This window comes from Pan troglodytes, chromosome 4 (genome assembly GCF_028858775.2).
Source record: "Pan troglodytes isolate AG18354 chromosome 4, NHGRI_mPanTro3-v2.0_pri, whole genome shotgun sequence".
Classification (NCBI taxonomy): Eukaryota; Metazoa; Chordata; class Mammalia; order Primates; family Hominidae; genus Pan; species Pan troglodytes.
In genome coordinates this window covers 122,116,242-122,141,490 of record NC_072402.2, presented here as the reverse complement: position 1 = coordinate 122,141,490, position 25,249 = coordinate 122,116,242, and the positions used below count along the sequence as shown (strand labels likewise).

Sequence of the window (25,249 nt, the reverse complement as noted above, 5' to 3'; positions counted from 1 at the left end):
TGCACCAAAATCTCACAAATCACTGCGAAAGAACTTACTCATGTAACCAAATACCAACTGTTCCCCAATAACCTATGGAAATAAAGAAAGTTAAAACAACAGAAAAAAGAAGTCCATGGTTTTCTTTTGCTGTCTGTGCCTTTGGTGTGATAGCCAATGAAGTCATTGTGAAAAAAAATGTTGTTAGGCTTTTTCCTCTATGATTTCTTCTAAGAATTTTAGTTTTAGAACTTACACTTATTTCTTTGATCCATTGCCTTTTAATCTATGAACATGGGATATGTTTCCATTTATTGTCTCCCTTAATTTCTTTTAGCATTGTTTTATAGTTGTTTTGTTGTATAAGTCTTTCACCTCCTTGATTAAATTAATTGCTAAGTATTTTATTATTTTTGATGATACTGTCAATAAAATAGTTTTCATCATTTCCATTTCTTATTGTTTATTGTTAGTGTATAGAAATGTAACTGATTATTTTGTGCTGGCTTTGTATCTTGTTAAATTGCTGAATTCACTTATTAGGTCTAACATTTTTATGTGGAATCTTCAGGATAGATGATCATATCATCTGCAAACAGATAATTTTAGTTCTTCCTTTTCCATTTCTATTCTATCTGTTTATTTTTTCTTGTCAAAGATATTCTTTCAGTCTTTCACCATTGGGTATGATGTTCACTGTGGGTTTTTCATATATGGCTTTTATTATGTTGAGGTCATTTCCTTCTATACCTAGTTAGTTGAATGTTTTTATTAGGAAACGGTGTTGAATTTTGTGAAATCCTTTTTCTGCATCGATTAAGATGATTATGTGTTTTTTTTCCCCTTCATTCTGTTAATGTGATGTGTTATGTTGATTTTTGTGTGTTGAATTATCCTTGTATTTCAGGAATAAATCCCATTTGGTCTTGCTATATAACTCTTACAGTATGCTTCTGAATTCAGTTTGCTAATATTTTATTAAGCATTTTTGCATGAATGTTCGTAAGAGATATTGATTTGCTATTTTCTTTTCTTGTAGTGTCTTCCTTTGGCTTTGGTATCAAGGTAATGCTGGCCTCATAAGGTGAGTAAGAAAGTGCTCTCATCTTTTCAATGCTTTTTTTTGAAAAATTCGAAAATGATTTGTGTTAGTTCTTTTTTAAATGTTTGTTGGAATTTACCCAGGACCCGTCAGGTCCTGGGCTTTACTTTGTTGGAAGATTTTAAATTACTGACTCAATATCCTTCTAGTTACAGGTCTATTCAGATTTCATATTTTTTTCATGATTGTGTCTTGGTAGAGTTTGTGTTTCTAGCAATTTCCCCATTTAATCTAGGTTATCTAAGTTGTTAGTGTGCAATTATTTATAGTACTTTCCCACAATCCTTTTTATTTCTATAGAATCAGTAGTATTCTCACTTTCATTTCTGACTTTAGTAATTTAAGTCTGTGGTTTTTTTTCTTAGCCTATCTATTTAAGTTTTGTCAATTTTGTTGATATTTTAAAACAAACCAACTTTTGGTTTTATTGATTTCCTGTATTGTATTTCTCTATTTTGTTTATTTCTGTACCATCGTCATTCTTTTTTTTCCTGCCAACTTTGGGTTTCGATAGTTTCTTTTTCTATTTTTTTAAGCTGTAACTTTAGGTAGTTGATTTGAGATCCTTCTTGTTTTTAAGTGTTTATAGCTATAAATTTCCCCTAAAATTATTTAGCACTGTTTTCACAGCATCCTATATTTTGGTATGTTGGGCTTTCATTTTCATTCATCTGTAAGTATTTTCTAATTTCTGTTGTGCTTTCTTCTTTGATCTGTTGGTTGTTTAAGAGTGTGTTGTTTAATTTTTACAATATTATAAATTTTCCATTTTTACTTACGTTATTGATTTCTAATTTTGTTTCATTGTGATTGGAGAAGATACTTTTTATGATATCTGTCTTTGAAAATCTACTGAAACATAATCTATGGCCTAACATATAGTCTATCCTGGAAAATGTCCCATGTGCACTTGAGAAGATATGTATGCTGTTATTGCTGGGTACGGTGTTCGATGTGTGTCTATTAGATCTAGTTGGTTTATTCTGTTGTTTAAGTACTCTACTTTCTTATTTATCTTTTTTCTGGTTGTTTTAGCCATTATTGAGAATGCAGTACTGAAATCTCCAACTATTATTGTAGAACAGTCTATTTCTCCCATTGGTTCTCTCAGTTTTTGTTGAACATGTATATATTTTAATAGTTTGTCATTAGGTGCATAAATGTTTATAATTATATATTCTTGCTGTACTGAACTTTTTATTAATTCATAATGCCCTTCTTCATTTTTTGTAAATTTTGAAAAATGGAAGACTATTTTGTCTGATATTAGTATCACTAACTCTGATCTTTTTTGGTTACTATTTCCATAGAATATCTGTTTCCATCCTTTCACTTTAAATCTATTTGTGTCTTTGGATCTAAAGTAAATCTCTTGTAGACAACATACAGTTAGATTATATTCTTAAATTTATCCTGCAAATCTCTGTCTTTTGACTGGAGAGTTTAATTCACTTACATTTAAAGTAATTATTAAAAAAAGGTTTTACTTCTGTCATTTTTCTATTTGTTTTCTAAATGTCTAATAGCTATTTTGTTCCTCATTTCCTGAATTACTATTTTCTTCTGTGTTTAGTTGATTTTTTTTGTAGTAAAACATTTCTCATTTCTTTTTTATATATCCTATAGGCATATTCTTTGTGGTTACCATGGAGATTACATTTAACATTCTAAAGTTATAACAGTCTAACTTCAATTTATACCAGCTTCATTCCAATAACATACAAAACTGCTCCTTTAACAGGTTCATCCTCATCGCTTTAGGTTGCTAATGTCACAAAATTACATGTTTTTACATAGTATGGCCCAAAATATAAACTAATAAATTTTTTAAATGCATTAGTGTTTTAAATAAATAGAAAAATGTGGGGTTACAAACCAATGTTACAATAATATTAGCTTTTAGATTGTTATTTTTCAAAGTGTTTTAGTATCTTAAATAATGTAGAGAACAAAAAGTACAGTGACAAACCATTGTTACAGTAATGCTAGCTTTTATAATTGCCCATGTATTTACCTTTATTGAGATCTTTATTTCTTTATGTAGCTTTACTCTCTGGTGTCATTTTATTTCACCTTGCTGGACTCCCAAGCATTTCTTGTGTGGCAAATTTAGTGGGAACAAACTTTCTCAACTTTTGTTAATCTGGGAATGTCTTAATTTCTCCTTCACTTTTGAAGAACAGTTTTGTCAAATACAGGATTTTGGTTTGACAATTTTTGTTGTTGTTGTTGTTGTTTTAATTTAGCATTTTGAATGTATTTATCCACTATCTTCTGGATTCCAATGTTTCTGATGAGAAATCTGATGATAATCTTATAGAGGATTCCTTCTATGTGACAAGTCAAATCTCTTTTGCTGCTTTCAAGTTTTTCTCTTTGCCTTTGCTTTTGAAAGTTTGATTGAAATGTGTTGTGGTGTAGGCCCCTGAGTTCTTCTTACTTAGAGTTTGCTGGGCTTTTTGGAGTTTGTATTCATGCATTTCACCAAACTTGGGAGGTTTTCATTCATTATTTCATCAACTATTCTCTTTGTCCCTTTATCCTTGTCTTCTCTGTGTGGGACTCCCAGAGTATGTAAGTTGGTATACTTGGTGGTGTCCCACAGTACTGGGGGAACCCGCCCCCAGTATTTCAACATGGGTTCTTTCTATTTTCCATAAGTGTCGGCTGGCTGAGAAATAAAGAGAAAGGGTACAAAGGGAGGAATTTTACAGCTGGGACTCCAGGGGTGACATCACATATCGATAGGACAGTGATGCCCACCTGGGCCTTAAACTAGCAAGATTTTTTATTAAGGGTTTCAAAAGGGGAGGGGGTGTAAGAATAGGGAGTAGATCACATGCTTCAAAGGGCAAAAAGGAGAACTACTGATAAGGGTCCAACAAAGATCACAAGACAAAAGGGCAAAAGCAGAACTACTGACAAGGGTCTATGTTCAGTGGTGCACATATTGTCTTGATAAACATCTTAAACACAGAAAACAAAGTTGAGAGCAGAGAGTTGGTCTGACCACAAATTTACCAGGGTGGAGTTTTTCCCCACCCTAGTAAGCCTGAGGGTACTGCAGGAGACCAGCGCGTATCTCAGTCCTTATCTCAACCGCATAGGACAGACATTCCCAGAGCGGCCATTTATAGACCTCCCCCTAGGAATGCATTCCTTTCCCAGGGTATTAATATTAATATTAATATTCCTTGCTAGGAAAAGAATTTAGCGATATCTCTCCTACTTGCACGTCCGTTTATAGGTTCTCTGCAAGAAGAAAAATATGGCTCTTTTTGCCCTACCCCAGACCTTATGGTTGTCTTCCCTTGTTCCCTAAAAATTGCTGCTATTCTGTTCTTTTTCAAGGTGCACTGATTTCATATTGTTCAAACATACATGTTTTACCATCAATTTGTACAGTTAATACAATTATCACAGTGGTCCTGAGGTGATGTAAATCCTCTGCTTACAAAGATAACAGGATTGAAAGATTAAAGTAAGACAGGCGTAAGAAATTATAAAAGTATTATTTGGGAACTGATAAATGTCCATGAAATCTTCACAATTCATGTTCCTCTGCTGCGGCTCCAGCCGGTCCCTCCGTTTGGGGTCCCTGACTTCCCACAACACCACAGGTCCCTTAGGCTCTGTTCATTTTCTTCAATCTTTTTTTCTTCTGTTTCTCAGACTCAATTATTTCAGTTGTCCTCTCTTTAAGTTCACTGATTCTTTCTTCTGCCTGCTTGAATCTGCCTTGGAATCCCTCTAGTGAATTTTTCATTTCAGTTATTCTATTTTTCATGTCCAGAATTTCATTTTGGCTTCTTTTTACATTTTCTAACTCTTTACTGATTTTTTATTTTGTTCATACATCGTCTTTTCTCTCTCCACACCTTCCTTTAGTTCTTTGAGCATATTTAAAACAATCGGCTTAAAGTCTTTGTTTAGTGCAACTGCCATTAGATCTTTCTCAGGGATAGTTTCTGTTGATTTACTTTTTTCCTTTGAATGGGCCATATTTTCCTATGTTTTTTGTTGGTTTGTCTGTTTATTTGTTTGTTTTCATGCCTTATGATTTTCTGTTGAAAACTGAACATTTGAATCTAATGATGTGGTAACTCTCGAAATTAGATTCTCCATCTTCCCCAGGGTTTGCTGGATTTTGCTTATTGTGTTTTTGGTTATTCTAACCTGTCTCTATGTCATAGGTCAGTGTGAGATATAATGTCTTCTCAAGTATTTTCTGAAGCTGCACCTTTTCCTAGGCACGCACGGTCACTTTCAAATTTTCCCCATATATGTAGTTGCTTTTGAATAACTGAGTCTTTAATGTCTGGATACAAAAAGTGGAAAAAAAGAATAATAAAAGAAGGAGGGGAGAAAGAGTGCCAGCCCTTTAAATCCTCTGGAAGTCATTTTAGCCCTAGAGTGTGGGGGCTGTAACAATGGAGGAGGTGAAACAACAATGGCTGCATGTCTCTTTGTTGGTATGTTTGTGATCAGAAGTAGCAGCAATCAGTGTACAGATACCTGACATTTGGGTGACAGGGTCCATTTTTCCTACCCTGACTTCCACAAGGTATACCCAGGACACTCCAGAAACATGCGCACAGCTGCCTGCCACAGAGCTGAGGATGGAATATGGGTAGCTGCTACCCTGATAAGAACTGAAATAGACTGAAATTAACTGCAATTGACCATTAAAGGCTTTTCCTAGAAATTGCAAGGCTGCAATAGAATCCAGAGTTCCAAAAGAGTTACATCAGACTGATTCTGCCAGAGCAAATGTTGTCTAGGTGGGGAGACAGACAGATTGCTGGTGCTTCCCACTCCACCATCTTCCCAGAATCCTCCTGGTTGTTATTTGTTTCTTCTTGTAAATATTTGCTGCAAAGCAAAGCTTTCCACTGGTGTTTTCATATATATATATTATATGCATGTATTCTCAATAACAGAGAAGAAAAATAGAATTTCTGGGTTGGAGTGTGTGTGTGTGTGTGTGCGTGCACGCGCATGCATGACCAAGGTGCTTTCAAAGGTTGCACTTATTTACACTTCAAACATATATTGTATGAGAGTACATTTTTTTTTTCATCTGTCAAGACTTGGTATAATTGTTATTTAAATTCTTTTTCAATTAGATGAAAATACTTGATATATATTGTTTAAATTTGTATTTCTTTTTATGTTTATTAGTCATATTTTCTGACTTCAATTTTATTTTTATATTTTGCTCTTGTGAGCAGCCATTTTAAATTTCATTTCAGCTAGGAGTTTTCAGGCCATTCCGTCTGGAAGTGTAGATGGAGTCACTTTAACAACAACAACCCATGCCCAGCACAATAACTAGAACATCACTGAAACACAACAAATAATGATTGACTGAACCTTCTCCAAGCCATGAGCATGTGCTATGCTTTGTTACACTCATTTTTTTTTTTTAAAGAAACACATTTCCAGGAGAAAAAGTTAAATGTCTAGGTTCGTTTTCTCTTGAGATCATTTTTTCTTACCCCTAGAGTAACCTCAGTTTCATGCAAATAAACCTTCATCAGGGCTGTTCTGCTCACTTATCAGATAACTCCAGACATGCCTGAATGCCAGCACTAGGCAGTGGTGGCCTCTTAAGTCTTACCATCTCCCCAACTTTCTGGAATCCATGCTTTGAGTTGTCAGAAAATAAAAATATTAATAAAAACAACTGTTCAATTTAAGGCAAAGGATTTGGGCCCAAAGCAATCATTTTGGACTGTTTTTATAAGAAATGTTTTATAATTGTTTCTAAAGATTTCCATATGAAAGATACCTTTATTTATTCTGCAAACATGTACTCAATGCCTGCTGTATTGTGGTGCTGGGCTATAACCACACAGTCATGCTTTCTAGGGGCATATGAGGATGATAAAATACAAACAAACAAGCAAAACAATGAGTGTAACAAAGCACAGCACATACTCTGACAGTTTGGAGAAGGTTCAGAGGGGGCATAGGGAGGGTGTGATGAGTTGAATCCCAGGGAGTCAGGAAAATCCTCATTGTTAAGATGATGTTTCAGCTAAAAGGATGCCTTTTTTAAAGATGTGGGTGGCCAGGGTTATGATGACTTTGCTGTTGTCAAACAAACTTCAGCCAAGATAATTGATAGTAGCTCAAAAGATCTCATCTCCTAACTGACATACAGCTTAGAACTAAATAAAACCCAACCACTTCCAATAAATGTGATGACATTTTCAAAGTCTATGCAATATGGGTTTTGTGAATATTATTCTAAATATTTTACAATAACAGGAAATGTTGTGATAACATGAAATCAGACAGACTTTGAAAAGCCCCTCAGAAACTTGTAATCACAAGTTAATTTGAGAGAAATCTGATCATGGCAAAGCAGCAATCAATCCCATTTGCCTAGCATAGAAGTCAGTTATGTCTCTATATTTACATAGTCTATGTCTTTAAATTTATATATTCTGTATCATTTTATATATATTCTATATCTTTATAGAACTGTATAATAAAAATAAATAAATAAATAAAGAAGAAGATGAGATGCTTATCAACGGAGGGTAAAAAGGACAGTGCCAACATTTTTGTGATGTTTCTTATTTTCAAGGTCAGAGAATAATGTACTTTTCTGAAATTTTTAAGAAGATAGTTTAAAACTTACATTGTTCTTTAACTTTAGCTGTTCCCAAATGAACCCAGGTTAAAAAAGGTTGAAGATGGCAGGGTGAGAGATGAATGAACACTAATATTCACTTGAGATGTGTGTGTTTACAGACCATGTTCATTTATTCATACAACTAATGTAATGAACATTTACTGTGTGTTGGGCAGTATGCTAGAGGCAGGGCATGAAAAGATAATATAATTTTTTTCCCTTTAAGGAATTTATAGTCTGGTTAGTAGACATAGCCCTAAATGTATTATTATAATGCAGTAGAATAAGGACTCTGTTTCTAGCCAGTCTTTTACTAACCTAGAGCTACAGACAAAATGTGTGCTATGGGAACTTAAAAGTTACTTATCTCATCTTGAGTTATCTTATCTTGGGGAGCCAAGAAGGCTTCACAGGAAAGGTGACTTTTATGGACAAAGTAGGTATAAGAGTTTTTAATTTTCCTTCCCCCCAGTGAAGCAATTATAAGACCCAGAAAAGTATAAAGCAAAACAAATAGAGCAAAAATATTATAAGAGAATAATAGTCCAATCAGGAGCAAACACAAATATGGTGTGATTTCTTATAATTAATGATTTGTAAAAATGATCATTCATTTGACTGAGTGTTTAGCTCACTTTATCCTTCTCCTTTAAATGGCACAAATGTCATGACTTTAAACCTGTGAAGACGGAAATATAATCTTGGTACTCTGCTTGTAGTGAACTCTGTAGTGAACACTATTTTACATGTCATACTAATCCAAAGACTTTGATTGGTTTTTAGTCTTCACCTAGCTAAGTACTCAACTTCAAGTTAAAATAGAATGCGCCTCAACATCAATAATTTCAGCATAACATATTATTTAGGGTTAACTTAATAACTAAAAACAATAAAATTAAGGTGGCTGCTTCTGGAAAGCAGGACCCTGGGGGGGAGGAAAAGAATGAGATAAAGCAATTTTTCAAAATGTAAAACCACTTCTGGGGGCCAGGTGCAATGGCTCAGTCCTGCAATCCCAGTGCTATGGAAGAATCTTTTGAACCCAGGGGTTTGAGACCAGCCTGGGCAATATAGTGGGATGCCATCTTTATAAAAAAAAAACATGGAAAATTAGCTGGGTGCAGTGGTGTGTACCCACAGTCCTAGCTAATTCGGAGGCTGAGGTGGGAAGATTGCTTAAGGCCAGGAGTTTGAGGTTACAGTGAAGTATGATTGCACTACTGCAGTCCATCCTGGGCAACAGTGACATCCTAGGGAAGAAACAACAACCACAAAACAAATAAACAAACCAAAAAACCCACTTCTATATATCTGATTTTTAAAATACTGTGTATGTATTGCCATGTTTTTTTTAAAAGGACTCTTAAAACCCTAAGGTAATTTAGCAAATTAATTCAATGCAAAGAAATGTAATTATTTCAAATGATCACCCTTAGCTATAAGAAGTCTGCAGATCCAATGAGTAGTTTCATTTTCCATCTGTGTTTCTGATAATATTATATCTAGCACTTGTCATCCTCACTCACACTGAGGCACTTACTGTGCTATGTGGTCTTGTGTGTTTAGTGTTTCAGAGTGACATCATATTCTTTTGATACCCCATCCCCTTTTATTCTACCGGACTGATACAGGTAGAAGGGAAGGAATTGAAGAAACATGGTTCAGTAGTCATTTGTCCAGAGAGAAATGGTTACGAGTGCTGTTGCCACTAAATTATGCTAATCCACTCTATAATCCAATCACTATTTTCTAAATGACAAGGGACCCTAGTGCCAAAGGAACTGTAGCAATTTTCTCCTTTGTCCCAGTAGGTCAATTATTCTATTTTTCCTGAGGTAAAAGAATAACTTTCTTTCCCTGAACTTGTGAGGGCTCTGCAATGCACACCACCCACAGGATCTGCCAAACTATTATCACTCCATTAGACCTGGCTGAGATCATAATTACCTAAGGAATGCCATACCTCAACTCCATGTTTCTGGATGTCAGCGGCTCCAGGCACCTCAGCTCATTCAGGAGTTAAGGTTCATATATCCTGCCCTTTATTTTCCCTCTGGACTTCCATGATTCTACATGCTGAAGAGTACACAGAGCATTGCCTTGGAGTTAGTAACAAGGGACTGAAAACCCAACCATTTGGAACTAATATATTTATTGCAGTATCCGTAAGAAAGATGGCATGAAGCATTCTTATTAAGAAGCGTGAAAACTCCTTATATTTTGGTTCCTAAAATAACACCATACACGTAGAGAAAATTAGACAGGACTAGGAGATTTCTTATCATTCGTAGGGTTGGTGTGTATAGAGATCCAGGAATATAACACAAATATAAGACACACATTTTTTAACATTAGTGAACCTGAGTTGCAGCTACCATGGAATGTAAAGTTAATGGGAGACTTGGATAATCTCTCCCCAAAGAACTAAATTTAAGGATTTGTTTTCTCCTTGTTTCTACCTTAGTACACTATTAATTAATTTGCCTTGTTTGGAAGACCTTGATTTCTGCGCACGCGTGTGTGTGTGTGTGTGTGTGTGTGTGTGTGTGTGTGTGTGTGTAGAGGGCAGGGTGTCTTGATTAGCTTTGAAGTGCCTTTCTTGCATAATGAACAACATTCTAACACGAGCTGGCTCTAGTATCCAGGCCTCATTGTTAGGAAGGCTTTATCAGGTGCTATCCTCAGTCTCTGACACATTCAAAAGAATGTTAACAGTGATTTTTCATCCTTGGAGGGTATATCTGGATTTGGAAGACTGTCAAAATGTATTTGGAGCAAAGCATGGTGAATAAATGCTGGGTGATGATTCTAGGAAATAGAATGTTTAGAGAAGTGGTCAAAAAAAAAAAAAAAAAAAAAAAAAACAAAGGATCCTAAACTTTTGTTTTTCTTTTAAGCAATGGGCATTTTGTAATAAATAGAATATGTAACACCACAAGGTAACTTTCTATGAGTTAGTAAGTTTGCTCTCTGTAGAAACCAGAGAGAGGTTATCAGAGGCCTGCGTCTGAGAAAATGCCAGGTGGGTGGCAATGTTATTTATATAGATGAATAACTTGGAATTTTTCTCAATACTCTCTTCAGATAAATGGAGGATATTATTCCTTAGATTTAGCCTTCTGGTTGCTTGTCTCCAGTTCCCAATTTTCCAGTAATCACTCAGCCTTCACAGCAAATGTCATTAACCTGGGGAAAGGAAAAAAGAAATTTGATCTACTTCACCATCTTAGATGCTCAGATAGAGCCTGTCAGATGTGCAGACAACAGAGAGTTACGGAAAGGTCATAGAAAACAAGGAAATTGTGGATACTACCTCTTTCTCACCCCACTGACCCCCATATAAAGCAAGGTTCACTTACATTCCAAAAACATTTATGTACTCTGTTATTTGTAAAACTTTTTTCTAATAAAGAGAGAATAAGAAAGCTGCAAATGAACGTACCTATTCTTTAAAAGTGTCAAAATTTTTATTTGAGAGGAGAATTACAACAAAAATTATGTCAACACTAATAACATCCTACAATTAGTCGCTTGATTTTGTAAACACTTTAATTGCTTTGACAATGCTTGACTTACATATTAAGAGTAGTTGTTATCCATAAAAACTATAACCATGTGCTTGCCCTACAACAGGGAGTAACATATATACAGAAATCAACAATGAAAATATTAACAAATCACCAAACTAGAAGAAGAAAATTCACTAAAGGAAGACAGAATTAAGAGAGGTACCAAAGAACTGGGTGTGGTGGCACATGCTTGTAATCCCAACTACTTGTGGGGCTGAGGCAGGAGGATCACTTGAGCCCAGGAGTTCCAGGCCAGCCTGGGCAATATAGTGAGACCCATCTCTTAAAAGAGAGAGAGAAAGTGATTGAGAAAGAGAGAGGGATAGAGAGTGGCATCAAAATTTGACCCGTGGCCCTAACATTGAACTTAATGCTCCGCAACCATCACTCTAGAAACTATTTTCAATCTGCTTTTTATCTAGGTAAGAATAAAAAGAACAGTTTCATAGATCTCTTTTCATGGTTGTTTTGATACATTCTTATTGGAATGCCATATAATTATGTGACCATTGAAGGTTATATAAGTCCTTTTATTCTTTTCTGCTTTACTTCCTGTCTTTCTTTTGTGTGCTGGTCAGTTTTAAACTTTGACATATTTTAGAGCTGTAGAAATTTTAGTTTTGTTTCAATAAATCCATTTTGTAAAAATTAAGAAGCATGTCAAATCAACTCAACTGTGAACAAACTGTGGAGTCAGTTAATATGTTAATATTACCAAAGCATGAATGATACCAATAGGTTCAAATAGTTCAATTGTATATGTAGATGCATTTTATTAAGGAGGAAATTTTTTTCACATTTTCCCAAGCATAAAAGACCATCTGATTTTAGAATTTGGAGCCTTTGAAATAAAAGTATTGTCCCTAGATTTTTCATATAAGGTCATGAAATGTCTGTTATTTATAAAATACATTTTATCTAGCTGGTATCTTTTATTATGAAAGGGCCAGAATAGATGTTGACAAGTGGACATTTTATATATAAATAAAATATTTTAAAGCCTCCATGAACTCAACATGTTTATATATTGGTTCCTGTCATATCTTTTTCTTTAGTGCTTATATATCAAGCATTTTTATGAAGTATTCTTTCTTCTAAATTGAGACATAGTGTAAGATAGAAAAGCAGGCAATATCAGGAACTGAGTTTTTTTTCTCATTTTTCTATGAGAAACACTTATTCTGAGAGAGAGGAGTCTAAGTGGTGATGCTGAGACCACAAGCTCTTGATTTTATAGTTCAGTTCTGGTGTTGGGTGAAGTCCTAGGCTTTGGGGTGATTTTTCAGTGTGATCATTTTAGACTAAACTATTTGCCTGCTGCACCAAATATTGCCGAGTATCCAAAATGTGACTTTGGGCAAATTATCCACTGATTTTAAATATCAAAAGAATATTACTGGCTTCAGACAAATCTTGTAATGATCAATTAAGTTTCAATGATGCTTTAAAATTAGTCCTTCTATGAGTAAAGGAAAAAGTCTAGAATCCTCCACAGTGAGAATAACTCCCAGGTTATTGCCTATGCATTGCCTATTTTCAGCTTCCTCTTGATTAGTGTCGATGCTCTTTTAGGGAATCGGCATGTATATTTTTGTTTCGAGGAAGTCATTTCTTTCTACGGTGATGTCAGACTTGGGTATCTTTTCTTTAAAAGGCAACAGTTTAGGTGCCATCAGAGCCAATTTGCCATTACCTTCAATGTTTCCAAATGTAAATACGTCACTCTGTTGTGGTCTGGCTCCATTAACATTGCTACAGTATATTAAAGAATGTTTTTACATCTACAGCCCTGTGCATTAAAAGGGAAATTTTAAAAGAGGCTCATGATATATTAGTCACATGAATGCTAGCAAAGGAGCGAGAGTGTTTCCAATTAGCTTGTCTTCATTTTGCTGTTTTATGGGGAACAGATGAGTGACACATCTCACTGCAGTGAAGAGTTACTAGATGTGAAACCAAAAGTCTTGAGCTGGGGCACACTTTCTTGTTGTGTAAACCCTTTGAGAATTTTTTAAAAATCAGACATGTCAAATGAGAATAATATCTGGTCTACTAGTGTCAGAGCATTGTGGGAGGGAATAGGGTACAAAATGAGTAAATGTGCTGTGAACTATTAGTTGTTGTATACAGGTTGGTGTGTATTAGTTCCATGCCTTTGATTATAAGCCTGGAAATGAACTGTGGCTAACTGAAGCTAGAGAGAATTTAGTGGAAGTATATTGAGGCTCACAGAATAGCCAGGAGCCTAGAAGATCATGCTAGGGATGTGACAAGAAATAAGGCCTTTTCAGAGGGCAAAGAAGCAGGACATTCTAGAGGCCACAGCAGGAACCGTCCATGAGGATGGAGTGGATGCTATTCATTTCCAGTCCCTTTGATCCTACGCTCAGATTTGAATACTAGTGAAAGGGTGGTAGTAGAGTAGTAGGCCCAGTTGCAATCTTGTGCTAGTCTCATGGATAGGGAAGGGTATGGGCCCTGGTTACTGTCCCATCAGACTGTGTCTTATAGGAAAAAAGTAATTTCTCAAAAGGAATTAGAGTGGTAATAGAAAGAAGATGGATGCTGGACAATCCAAAAATCCACAGACATGAAATTGATATTCCTTATTTCTTCAGTTTGGGGTAGAAAATGTATATAGACTCAGTGATTCTGAGCCCTTTTACCCTGTGCTATGGTCTGAATGTTTATGTTTCTCCTAAATTCAAATGTTGAATCCCTTACCCTCAAGGGATGGTATTAGGACATGCGGACTTTGTAAGGTGATTAGGTCATGAGGGTAGGACCCTTGTGAGTGGGATTAATGCCCTTATAAAAGAGGCCTGAGGATTGCTCCTTCCACCATGTGAGGACACAATGAAAATTCACCATCTATGAACCAGGAAGCAGGCCCTCATCCCACACCAGATCTGTTGGTGCCTAGATCTTGAACTTCCCAGCCTCTAGAACTGTAAGAAATAAATTTCTCTTATTTAGGCTATCCAGTTTAAGGTATTTTATCATAGCAGATCAACAGTACTAGGACAATATTCTGAAATTAATTTTTTTTTAATTTCCCCAGTCTTGGGAACTTAAATATTTAAATTCAATGACTCTGAGCCCTTGTCTCCTGTAACCAAGGGAATGCCACATTTTTCCACCCTGGGGTTTCGCTTGATGATTCCCAAGAAGAGCGGTAATTATACCTGAGACCAAAGGTTCAATTCTGATTACCAGTCTTTGAGCAGAGAAGAAAATGCCTGAGATCTGTCTCAGCCTACGGAGGAGTCTTTGTTTGTGGCTGTTGTTGATACTGCTGCCCAGTGTGACACTGATGAAATCCAGATGGCCCAACTTCCCTGGGGTTGAGCTCCTTGTGCACTGCTTGAAGTTAGGGGCTGGCCAGGTATCCATCGTAAATCAGGGGGCCTGTCCCTGAAAAAAACACGTTGTCCATTTTCCAAGCTGTGATCCTGGCTGTCATTTTTTGTCTGCATATAGGTGTAGAAGGAGGAATCTGTGTCCCCGTCCCCCAAATTCTTCAAAGCTTGACCGTGATGCTGGTGACAGGGTCCAGAGGATTTCCTTTCTCAGTTGTATGCTGTACCTAGACTACTCCTATCTCCAGGTTTCCAAATACTTTCCCTGTGAGTAGAGGAAATCCCTCCCTTTTTCAGTCCCAAGGCCTAGCTGCAGTGCTATCCTAGTAAAAGTGAAAGTTTTTTCATGAGAAAGAATAATTCTTGTCAAGTGTATTATTTACTACCTAGATGAGCTTTCTTAAAGACTTAGAGGGAAATACAAGAATGACATACACTAACTAGTATGCCTATACCACTTCTTCAGATGGGAGAGCAACTTAGTTTTAATTGAAAATTGAGTCAGAGAAAATTAGGATACTTAAAGTAAGGAGCAAAAGACAGCTAGGGGAGTGTAACTGGCAGGTTTGCTGAGTCAAAGGCTGTGTCAAAGGATAGGAAAGGATAGGTGCATTTGACATAAAAGACAGTGGTGGACATTAGAGAAAGCCTTTGTGGAGGCTAGCCTCTCCAGCTGCCAAGGCAAGGCAAAGAGAAACTTCTAGTGAAGACAATACTGATTTCCTTCTCTTCATGCTATCCTCAGTCACACTATAGTGGCCTTTGGCCTTTGTGTGGAGAAAAGGTAAGGACTGCGAAGACTTTTTCCTTGACATCCCGGGCTGATCTCAAACATCAACTCACTTGCAAAGAGGATGGGAGCTCTGTGTTCAGATGAGTCCTGTGGGACATTCAGGAAGAACAGAAACAGGTCCAAGATGCTGGATCCAACTGCACATTAGATTAAGCTGCCTGGTGTTAAGACTTTTAGTGAAGGTCATGTGGTTACCAGTCTGCGTGCCAAAGAGCAGTGTGTGTTAAGGTCTGAGCTCATGTCCTTACTCAAGATTCCTTTTAGTCAAAGAAACTCAGGGGATACAAACTTGAGTTATGATGATACTAGGCCTTCTCATAATACATAATCCAGAAATATTTCCAAGAATGCCACTAATCATTTGTTTGGGGAACTTTCTCCCCAAATGTCAATTGGATCAGTGTTTGCTGTGAAATCAGAACACATGAGAGTAATCAGATCTGCTGGGAAGATGATAGTTTAGAATTCTTGCTTTCCAAAACATTTCACAATTTCAATCATGGTTTTTCCTGCGAACCCCATATCCTATGGTGTCTCTGTCTAGTTATAAACGTCTTTAGGCTATAGTCTTCAGCTCAGTTAGCACACTGTCCAACAAAAGTTATGTTCGTTTATAATACATTTCAACTACTTGGCAGGAGCTTATCAATGTGCTTTGGTTTATCAAACAGAAAGATTAAAATCTAGTTTGTATGTTTGCTTTTTTCTCTGACACAGATGTATTTTTTTTTTTAAATCAAGACATCTTGTTCAAATATTTCTGTTCAACTTTGGATGATGTTCCAGAAAAAAATAGGAAAGAGGTTCCGTGAAATATTTTTGGTGTGATCTGATGAGTCAAAGAGCAGCATACAGAAATACCTTGCAGTTTTTCAACACATCAAAAATGTGCTCAGAGCACTAAAGGAAAAAACTTGAAACATACTTATTTTCTGTTTGTTAGCAAATTTTGGCAATAGCCACAATTGTTTACATGAGGAACTTGAGTCAACCTAATTTAACATGATGTCAATGTGTTTTGGAATAAAAACGTGTGGTATATACGGTGAAATTATGTTCTGGCACTAGAATCAAATAATGTCAGAGCTGAAAGATCCAAGAGGGTATCCAGTGTCATTCTCTCATGTAAGAGATGAAAAAACTTGGGCCCAAACTAGTGAAATGACTTGGCCAAGATCAAATTGCCATTCATTTGTACAACTCAAATAAATCTGATCTTGTAATCTTCATCTACTCTTGTTTCTATCTTTCCACAAAGGTGGTGATATGTTTTCTCTGTGGTCCTTCTTCTCACATTTAAGTCTACTTTGAATAAATTACTTCCACTGAAGTGACTAAAGTATATCAGAATATAAATAAAAGACTCAAAATTAAAACCAGGGCTAAATTATTGCCCAGTCTATAGAACCTCTGCATCTGCTCTATTAGCCTAAAAAATTAAATAAACTTTTCAGGTAAATAGGAAAAATTCATATTTTCTCAAAAATTTACACATGATTCTGAGATTGAATTTGGCCGGAATTATAATCCATTTCTATAAATGAAAAGTAGACTTTAGGGGAAGGGCAAAATTAGAGATCAGAGATAGGGCATTAAAATCTTCCAAAGGGGAAGCTGAATCTCTTGGATACATATACTTGAAGGAAACAGTTTGTTGAATCCTGACATATTGAAGTATGGAGGAGAGAGAAATTTCCATAGGAGTTTTGATCATAGCAAGCAAAATTCAAATCTCTAGATTCAATAGTAGGTGTCATGTCAGACAGACTTGGGTTCAAATCCAGATGTGTCACAAGAACTGTGCTTTTAAGCTTGGATCTCAATTTTTTAATCTAAAAAGTGAATAAAATTATAGTTGCTCTCATGGTGTTGCAGTAAGCTCATGGCATTGTTGTAAGTAAAGCATGGCTCCTGCATATGAGTGGGGTGCAATAAATATGACATATAATATTTTATAACATCAAGAGGTAGAGTCTATTCCTCCACTTCATTGCACTGGGCTGGCTTTGACTATGAATGTAGCAGAAGTGACATTGCGTGAGTTCTGGGATCTACAAAGACTATGTAGTTTCTGCCTTTGCTTTTTTGAAACAGTGTGCTGAGACCACCATGACAGGAAGCCAATTTAGCCTATTGAAGGATGAGCGGTCATATATAGGTGAAATGATTTGCCTGAGTGAACAGATTGTGAGCTTCCAGACATAGAAGTGAGGTTGTCTTAGACCTTCCAGCCCAATCAAAACTCTAGATGGATGCAGCCATATGCAAGAACCCAGGTGATAAATCCAAACATGTGAGTGTACCCATGCCCATACTTGGTAGGACATACACATACTCACTTGGCATGCAGATGTTTGTGAGGTTGTGCCCTGCCCAACTTTGTCCTGAGGTTGTTTCTTTTGGAAGCTTGCTGTATTGAGAGGCCCTATGTCTACCCCTTCCCCCATCTACAAGGTTGGTGATACAGTTTGGCTCTGTGTCCCCACCCAAATCTCATGTTGAACTGTAATCCCCATGTGTCGAGGGAGGGACCTGATGGGAGGTAATTGGATCATGGAGGCAGTTTCCCCCATACTGCTCTCATGATAGTGAGTGAGTTCTCACGATAACTGATTGTTTAAAAGTGTTTGACAGTTTCCCCTTGCTAGCTCTCTTTCTCTCCTGCCGCCATGTAAGTTGATGTTTGCTTCTCCTTCACCTTCCGCCATGATTGAAAGCTTCCTGAGGCCTCCTCAGCCATGTGGAACTGTGAGTCAGTTAAAACATCTTTTCTTTATAAATTACCCAGTCTCAGGTAGTTTTTTATGGCAGTGTGAAAATGGACTAAAACAGTTGGGAACATTGAGTATGAGTGCTACTATCTGTGTTGTGCATTGACATAGGGGTATGTGTGAGCATTTAAGCCCATTTATGACTTCAGCCAGTGATACAGATTGTGTAATAATATAAAAATTTAAAAAATTGTTACTTAAGGCCGGGCACGGTGGCTCACTCCTGTAATCCCAGCATTTTGGGAGGCTGAGGCAGGCAGATCATGAGGTCAGGAGTTCAAGACCAGCCTGGCCAACATAGTGAAACCCCATCTCTACTAAAAGTACAAAAATTTAGCCAGGCATGGTGGCAGGCACCTGTAATCCCAGCTACTTGGGAGGCTGAGGCAGGAGAATCACTTGAACCCGGGAGGTGGAGGTTGCAGTGAGCAGATATCATGCCACTGCACTCCAGCCTGAACGACATTGCGAGATTCCGTCTCAAAAAAAAAAAAAATTGTTACATGAGGTTGGAATTTCTTTTTTTAAGTACCATAAAGACACTATATTGGGTGGATTTGAAGTCCAGCCCCAGCATAAAACAAATTTTCAGTAAATATGAGCTATTCTTACTATTAATAAGTGTCAGATAATATCTTACTTAGTGTTTTAAAGTTTATCAAGTAGGCTCAACAAATTTATCTTAATTAGCCCTCACAATAACCCCATGGGGAAATCATTTTCTCTGTCTTAAAAAATTTTAACCTAAAGTTAGTGCTTTTTTAAAACCATCAAGAACAGAAGTTAGAAGCAGGGCTCGTATGCTGCTCTCTCGATACCATTTTTAGCTTCTATTTCTCTCCTTCCACGTAAGTGACATGTAAATATAACATCACTGACATCACTGATGACAGAACATTAAAGTTTGGTTCTAAAAGCGAATTAATGATGAAATTTGATTTCAACTTTTCCTCTGAGACCCTCCCTCCGTGCCCTCCCTAATGCCCTTGCTTTGAGATGAAGAAATTATTCCTAATATCTTACTTATCTTCTTCCCCATTGCAAAAATGATGTGTAACAGGCTATCACAAATATCTGGGCCAAAAATACCTTCTTGGATAGCTGTCTTGCTGAAGTAAAGCCTATATTGGCTGTTAGTCATCTAGGAAGAAAAAAGAAGTCACAGCAAGATACTCTCAGAGGCAGTGGCTTGTAGTGGGGGTCATTGAAATATTTTCTGCAACAAACTAAGACAATCAGCCATTAGGGAAGTACAAATCAAAACAGCAAGAGATACCACTTCACATCTCTTATGATGGCTGTAATCAAAAGGACAGATAATAACAAGTGTTGGCAAGATGTGGAGAAATTAAAATCCTTTTGCACTGCTGGTGGGAATTTATAATGGTGCAACCACTTTGAAAAACAATTTGGCAGCTCTTCAAAAAACTAGAGCTACCGTATGACCCATTCCAACCCTAAGTATAATACCTAAGGGAATTAAAAATATATGTTCATGTAAAATCTTGCCATGAGTATTCATAGCTACATTGTTCACAATAGCCAAAAAAGTGGAAACAACCCAAATGTCCATCAACTGAGGATGAATAAAATGTAGTATATCCACACAATGGAATATTATTTGGCAATAAAAAGGAATGAAGTACTAATACATACCACAACATGAATGGACCTTGGAAATATCATGCTAAGTGAAAAAAAACAGACACAAAAACACATATTGTATGTTTCCATTTATATAAATCCATAGGGACAGAAAGAAGATTACTGGTTGCCTAGGGCCATGTGGGAATAGGGGAATTGAGAAATCATGTGTAAGCAGTGTTGGAGTTCTTTTTGGGGTGGTGAAAATGTTCTAAAATGGACTATGGTGATGGAAGCACAACTCTAAATATACTAAGAGGCTTTGAATTGTATACTTTAAATGGATGAATTGCATGATATATGAATTATATTTTAGTAAAGCTATTAAAAAAAGACTAAGGCATTGCCTCACAATACTAGCATGCCAATAGCTGATCTAGTATGAATAATATTAATATGTTGAAGGAGAGGAATAGTCAGTAATGATCTATCCAGAATACAGAATATAGGAATTTAAGATAAAAATATTGGAGATTTGGGCCAGGTGTGGTGGCTCACACCTATAATCCCAGCACCTTGGGAGGCCAAGGTGGGTGGATCACCTGAGGTCAGGAGTTTGAGACCAGCCCGGCCAGCATGGTGAAACCCTGTCTCTACTAAAAAAATACAAAAATTAACTGGATGTGGTGACATGCATCTGTAATCCCAGCTACTTGGGAGGCTGAGGCAGGAGAATCGCTTGAACCTGGGAAGTGGAGGTTGCAGTGAGCCAAGATCATGCCACTGTACTGCAGCCTGGGTGACAGAGAGACTCTGTCTCTAAAAAAAAAAAAAAAAAAAAAAAAAAATTACTGGAGGTTTTTCTCCATTATTAACTGAGAAAGCTGTGACCCAGGCTCAGGGGTATGAGCTCTGATCACTGATGAATAGTGTTCATTTCTCTGGATGCACTAGGCTGTTATTGATTCTATTAAACACTCATCCTGATGGTCCAACTCCTTGATCCCCAACTATGGGACATTGTAGAAAGCAGTGGTGTTGGTCAGTGTCCTTTAAAGAAGATTTCTCACTATTAATTAATAAACTGATATTAAGACCTCTGCATGGGCAGTGGGAGGAGGTGAGTCAGAGAAAGGGGAAAGGAGCTAATGTTTATTCAGATCAGCTGCTGTATTAGGCCCTCTGTCTACCTTTTAATTCTCACAATGATCCTATGTGGTAGGTATCCTTATCTCTAATTTAGAGTTGAATAAGTCGAGGCTGAAAGACGACAAATGGTTGATCACCTAGCCCACAATTGGCATCCCCTAAATATAAAATCAGATCTCTTTCCCGCCAAAGCCTATAACTTTTCCACTTAAATGTCCATTGGTGTGATTCAAAATGTCTGATTCAGACAAAAATAGTGATTCAGCAAGCCAGAGTTTGGAGCCTCCAGAACTGAGGACAGAGAAAAATCCCATACAGAAATTCACCAAGGTAATGCTGGCCCACCCTTACTGTGCTCTGGTTTGACTAATCAGATTTACCTTTGATTAAAGGAATGAGGTCATGCACTGAGGCTGGAGACAGGGACCCAAGGAAGTCCTGCTGACCATCAGTACCCAACCTTCTCTTGCTGAGCACATGTGATTGTTCTTCTTTGCAGATGGCCAAAGCACTGGTCCTTATAGCTAGATGCAACCCCTGCTTCTGAGTGTCCCCTCAGCACCCAGGATCTGCTTTGTGTAACAGGACTCCAGGCAGCTGCTAGAAGCTCAGAGGTCAGGCGAACACGGGCTGAGGACAGGAGGACACCTGCCTCTTGCGTGCAAAGATGGAACAAATGACAACATTTGTTGCCTTGGATCTGTGCAGCCCAGGCAGCATGTGTGAGGGCCTCACAAGCTCTGTTTTCTTCATGAGCATGGGTCCCTCTTTTCATATATGGAGCAGGGAACAGATGTTTCATCAAAAGACACATTTAAAATAAAGATAATTATGCAGTAAGAGGCTTAATTACATCAGCTTATTCAGGTCCACTTAATTGCCTGACAGCCCGAGTGCCTCCCACTTATTTGCAGCAGAGGCTCTTGTGTTTTGCTGGTTTATCAAATCCTTTGATGGCTCAAGGAAGATGTTATTGACTTAGCGATTCAGAAAATATCAATTCCTTATATACAGCTGGTAGAGGAAAATGTAAATATTTTTAACAAGCAATAAAGAATCATCATTTTCCTAGAGGTGGCTTATGGTGTCTTATAAATGATTAATAATTGGAATGACTCAGAGAGGTAAGCCTAAACTAGATATTGCATCTTTCATTGTCTCTTGGTCATATTTGAAATCTTTCTGTCATATTAAAATTCCAGGGAGAAGGTGATTTGCTAACTTAAGAAGGCCATTTGAATCATGTGACAATGAGGTAATTGACCACACACACACACACCCAAAAGTAGTTTTTTTTCACAATTATTTTTGTGTTTTTTTATTTTTCAGACTGGTTATATCTGCTTGAGATGCACAATATTTTTTTACACAGCTATCTCCTTTATTAACTTCTTGAGAGAAATTATAGTATTTTTATTTCTTTAAAGTTTACTCTAACTTGTATCTGGCACATAAATGGCACTCCAACTTAAGTGTTGGGGGAGTGAATCTTTTTTTTTTCTTTATTTCTTCTAAGAAAAAACATGAGATCCACATATAGAATGTGCATGTTTGTTACATAGGTATACGTGTGCCATGATGGTTTGCTGCACCTATCAGCCTGTCCTCTAAGTTCCCTCCCTTCAATGAACACCATCTTCAGTTCTCCCACCCCCTAACAGGCCCTGGTGTGTATTGTTTCCCTATCTGTGTCCATGTGTTCTCATTGTTTAACTCACACTTATAAGTGAGAACATGCAGTGTTTGGTTTTCCGTTTCTGTTAGTTTGCTGAGGATGATGGCTTCCAGCTTCATCCATGTCCCTGCAAAGGACATGATCTCATTCCTTTTTATGGACGCATAGTATTCCATGATGTATATGTGCCACATTTTCTTTTTTTCTTTTTTTTAAATTTTTATTATTATACTTTAAGTTCTAGGGTACATGTGCACAACGTGCAGGTTTGTGTTTGTTACATATGTATACATGTGCCATGTTGGTGTGCTGCACCCATTAACTCATCATTTATATTTAGGTAATTCTCCTAATGCCATCCCTACCCCCTCTCCTCACCCCACAACAGGCCCTGGTGTGTGATGTTCCCCATTCTGTGTACAAGTGTTCTCATTGTTCAATTCCCACCTATGAGCGAGAACATGCGGTGTTTGGTTTTCTGTCCTTGTGATAGTTTGCTCAGGATGATGGTTTCCAGCTTCATCCATGTCCCTACAAAGGACATGAACTCATCATTTTTTACAGCTGCATAGTATTCCATGGTGTATATGTGCTACATTTTCTTAATCCAGTCTATCACTGATGGACATTTGGGTTGGTTCCAAGTCTTTGCTATTGTGAATAGTGCCGCAATAAACATACATGTGCATGTGTCTTTATAGCAGCATGATTTATAATCCTTTGGGTATATACCCAGTAATGGGATGGCTGGGTCAAATGGTATTTCTAGTTCTAGATCCTTGAGGAATTGCCACACTGACTTCCACAATGGTTGAACTAGTTTACAGTCGCACCAACAGTGTAAAAGTGTCCCTATTTCTCCACATCTTCTCCAGCACCTGTTGTTTCCTGACTTTTTAATGATTGCCATTCTAACTGGTGTGAGATGGTATCTCATTGTGATTTTGATTTGCATTTCTCCGATGGCCAGTGATGATGAGCATTTTTTCACGTGTCTGTTGGCTGCATAAATGTCTTTTGAGAAGTGTCTGTTCATATTATTCACCCACATTTTGATGGGGTTGTTTGATTTTTTCTTGTAAATTTGTTTAAGTTCTTTGTAGATTCTGGATATTAGCCCTTTGTCAGATGGGTAGATTGCAGAAATTTTCTCCCATTCTGTAGGTTGCCTGTTCACTCTGATGGTAGTTTCTTTTGCTGTGCAGAAGCTCTTTAGTTTAATTAGATCCCATTTGTCAATTTTGGCTTCTGTTGCCATTGTTTTGGTGTTTTAGTCATGAAGTCCTTGCCCATGCCTATGTCCTGAATGGTATTGCCTAGGTTTTCTTCTAGGGTTTTTATGGTTTTAGGTCTAACATGTAAGTCTTTAATCCATCTTGAATTAATTTTTGTGTAAGGTGTAAGGCAGGCTTCTGGTTTCAGCTTTCTACATATGGCTAGCCAGTTTTCCCAGCACCATTTATTAAATAGGGAATCCTTTCCCCATTTCTTGTTTTTGTCAGGTTTGTCAAAGATAAGATGGTTGTAGATGTGTGGTATTATTTCTGAGGGCTCTGTTCTCTTCCATTGGTCTATATGTTTTGGTACCAGTACCATGCTGTTTTGGTTACTGTAGCCTTGTAGTGTAGTTTGAAGTCAGATAGCATGATGCCTCCAGCTTTGTTCTTTTTGCTTAGGATTGTCTTGGCAATGAGGACTCTTTATTGTTTCCATATGAACTTTAAAGTAGTTTTTTCCAATTCTGTGAAGAAAGTCATTGGTAGCTTGATGGGGATGGCATTGAATCTATAAATTACCTTGGTCAGTATGGCCATTTTCACAATATTGGTTCTTCCTATCCATGAGCATGGAATGTTCTTCCATTTGTTTGTGTGCTCTTTTATTTCACTGAACAGTGGTTTGTAGTTTTCCTTGAAGAGGTCCTTCACAGCCCTTGTAAGTTGGATTCCTAGGTATTTTATTCTCTTTGAAGCAATTGTAAATGGGAGTTCACTCATGATTTGGCTCTCTATTTGTCTGTTATTGGTGTATAGGAATGCTTGTGATTTTTGCACATTGATTTTGTATCCTGAGACTTTGCTGAAGTTGCTTATCAGCTTAAGGAGATTTTGGGCTGAGACTATGGGGTTTTCTAAATATACAATCATGTCATCTGCAAACAGGGACAATTTGACTTCCTCTTTTCCTAACTGAATACCCTTTTTTTCTTTCTCCTGCCTGATTGCCCTGGCCAGAACTTCCAACACTATGTTGAAAAGGAGTGGTGAGAGAGGGTATCCCTGTCTTGTGCCAGTTTTCAGAGGGAATGCTTCCAGTTTTTGCCCCTTCAGTGTGATATTGGCTGTGGGTTTGTCCTAAATAGCTCTTACTATTTTGAGATATGTCCCATCAATACCTAATGTACTGAGCGTTTTTAACATGAAGTGTTGATGAATTTTGTCAAAGGCCTTTTCTGCACCTATTGAGATAATCATGTAGTTTTTGTCTTTGGTTCTGTTTATGTACTGGATTACATTTATTGATTTGCATATGTTGAACCAGCCTTGCATCCCAGGGATGAAGCCCACTTGATCGTGGTGGATAAGCTTTTTGATGTGCTGCTGGATTCAGTTTGTCAGTATTTTA

At 37.1% G+C, this 25,249-nt stretch overlaps 1 long non-coding RNA gene across 1 annotated transcript in view; it reads left to right on the top strand.

Annotated features, from left to right (window-relative positions):
• Window positions 1-25,249, top strand: part of LOC134810102 (uncharacterized) — a 378,845-nt gene that overhangs the window by 125,646 nt on the left and 227,950 nt on the right. Inside the window, exon 2 of the long non-coding RNA XR_010157319.1 lies at window positions 1,019-1,063. This is a non-coding gene — a long non-coding RNA (uncharacterized LOC134810102). The remainder of the gene's footprint in view (window positions 1-1,018; window positions 1,064-25,249) is intronic.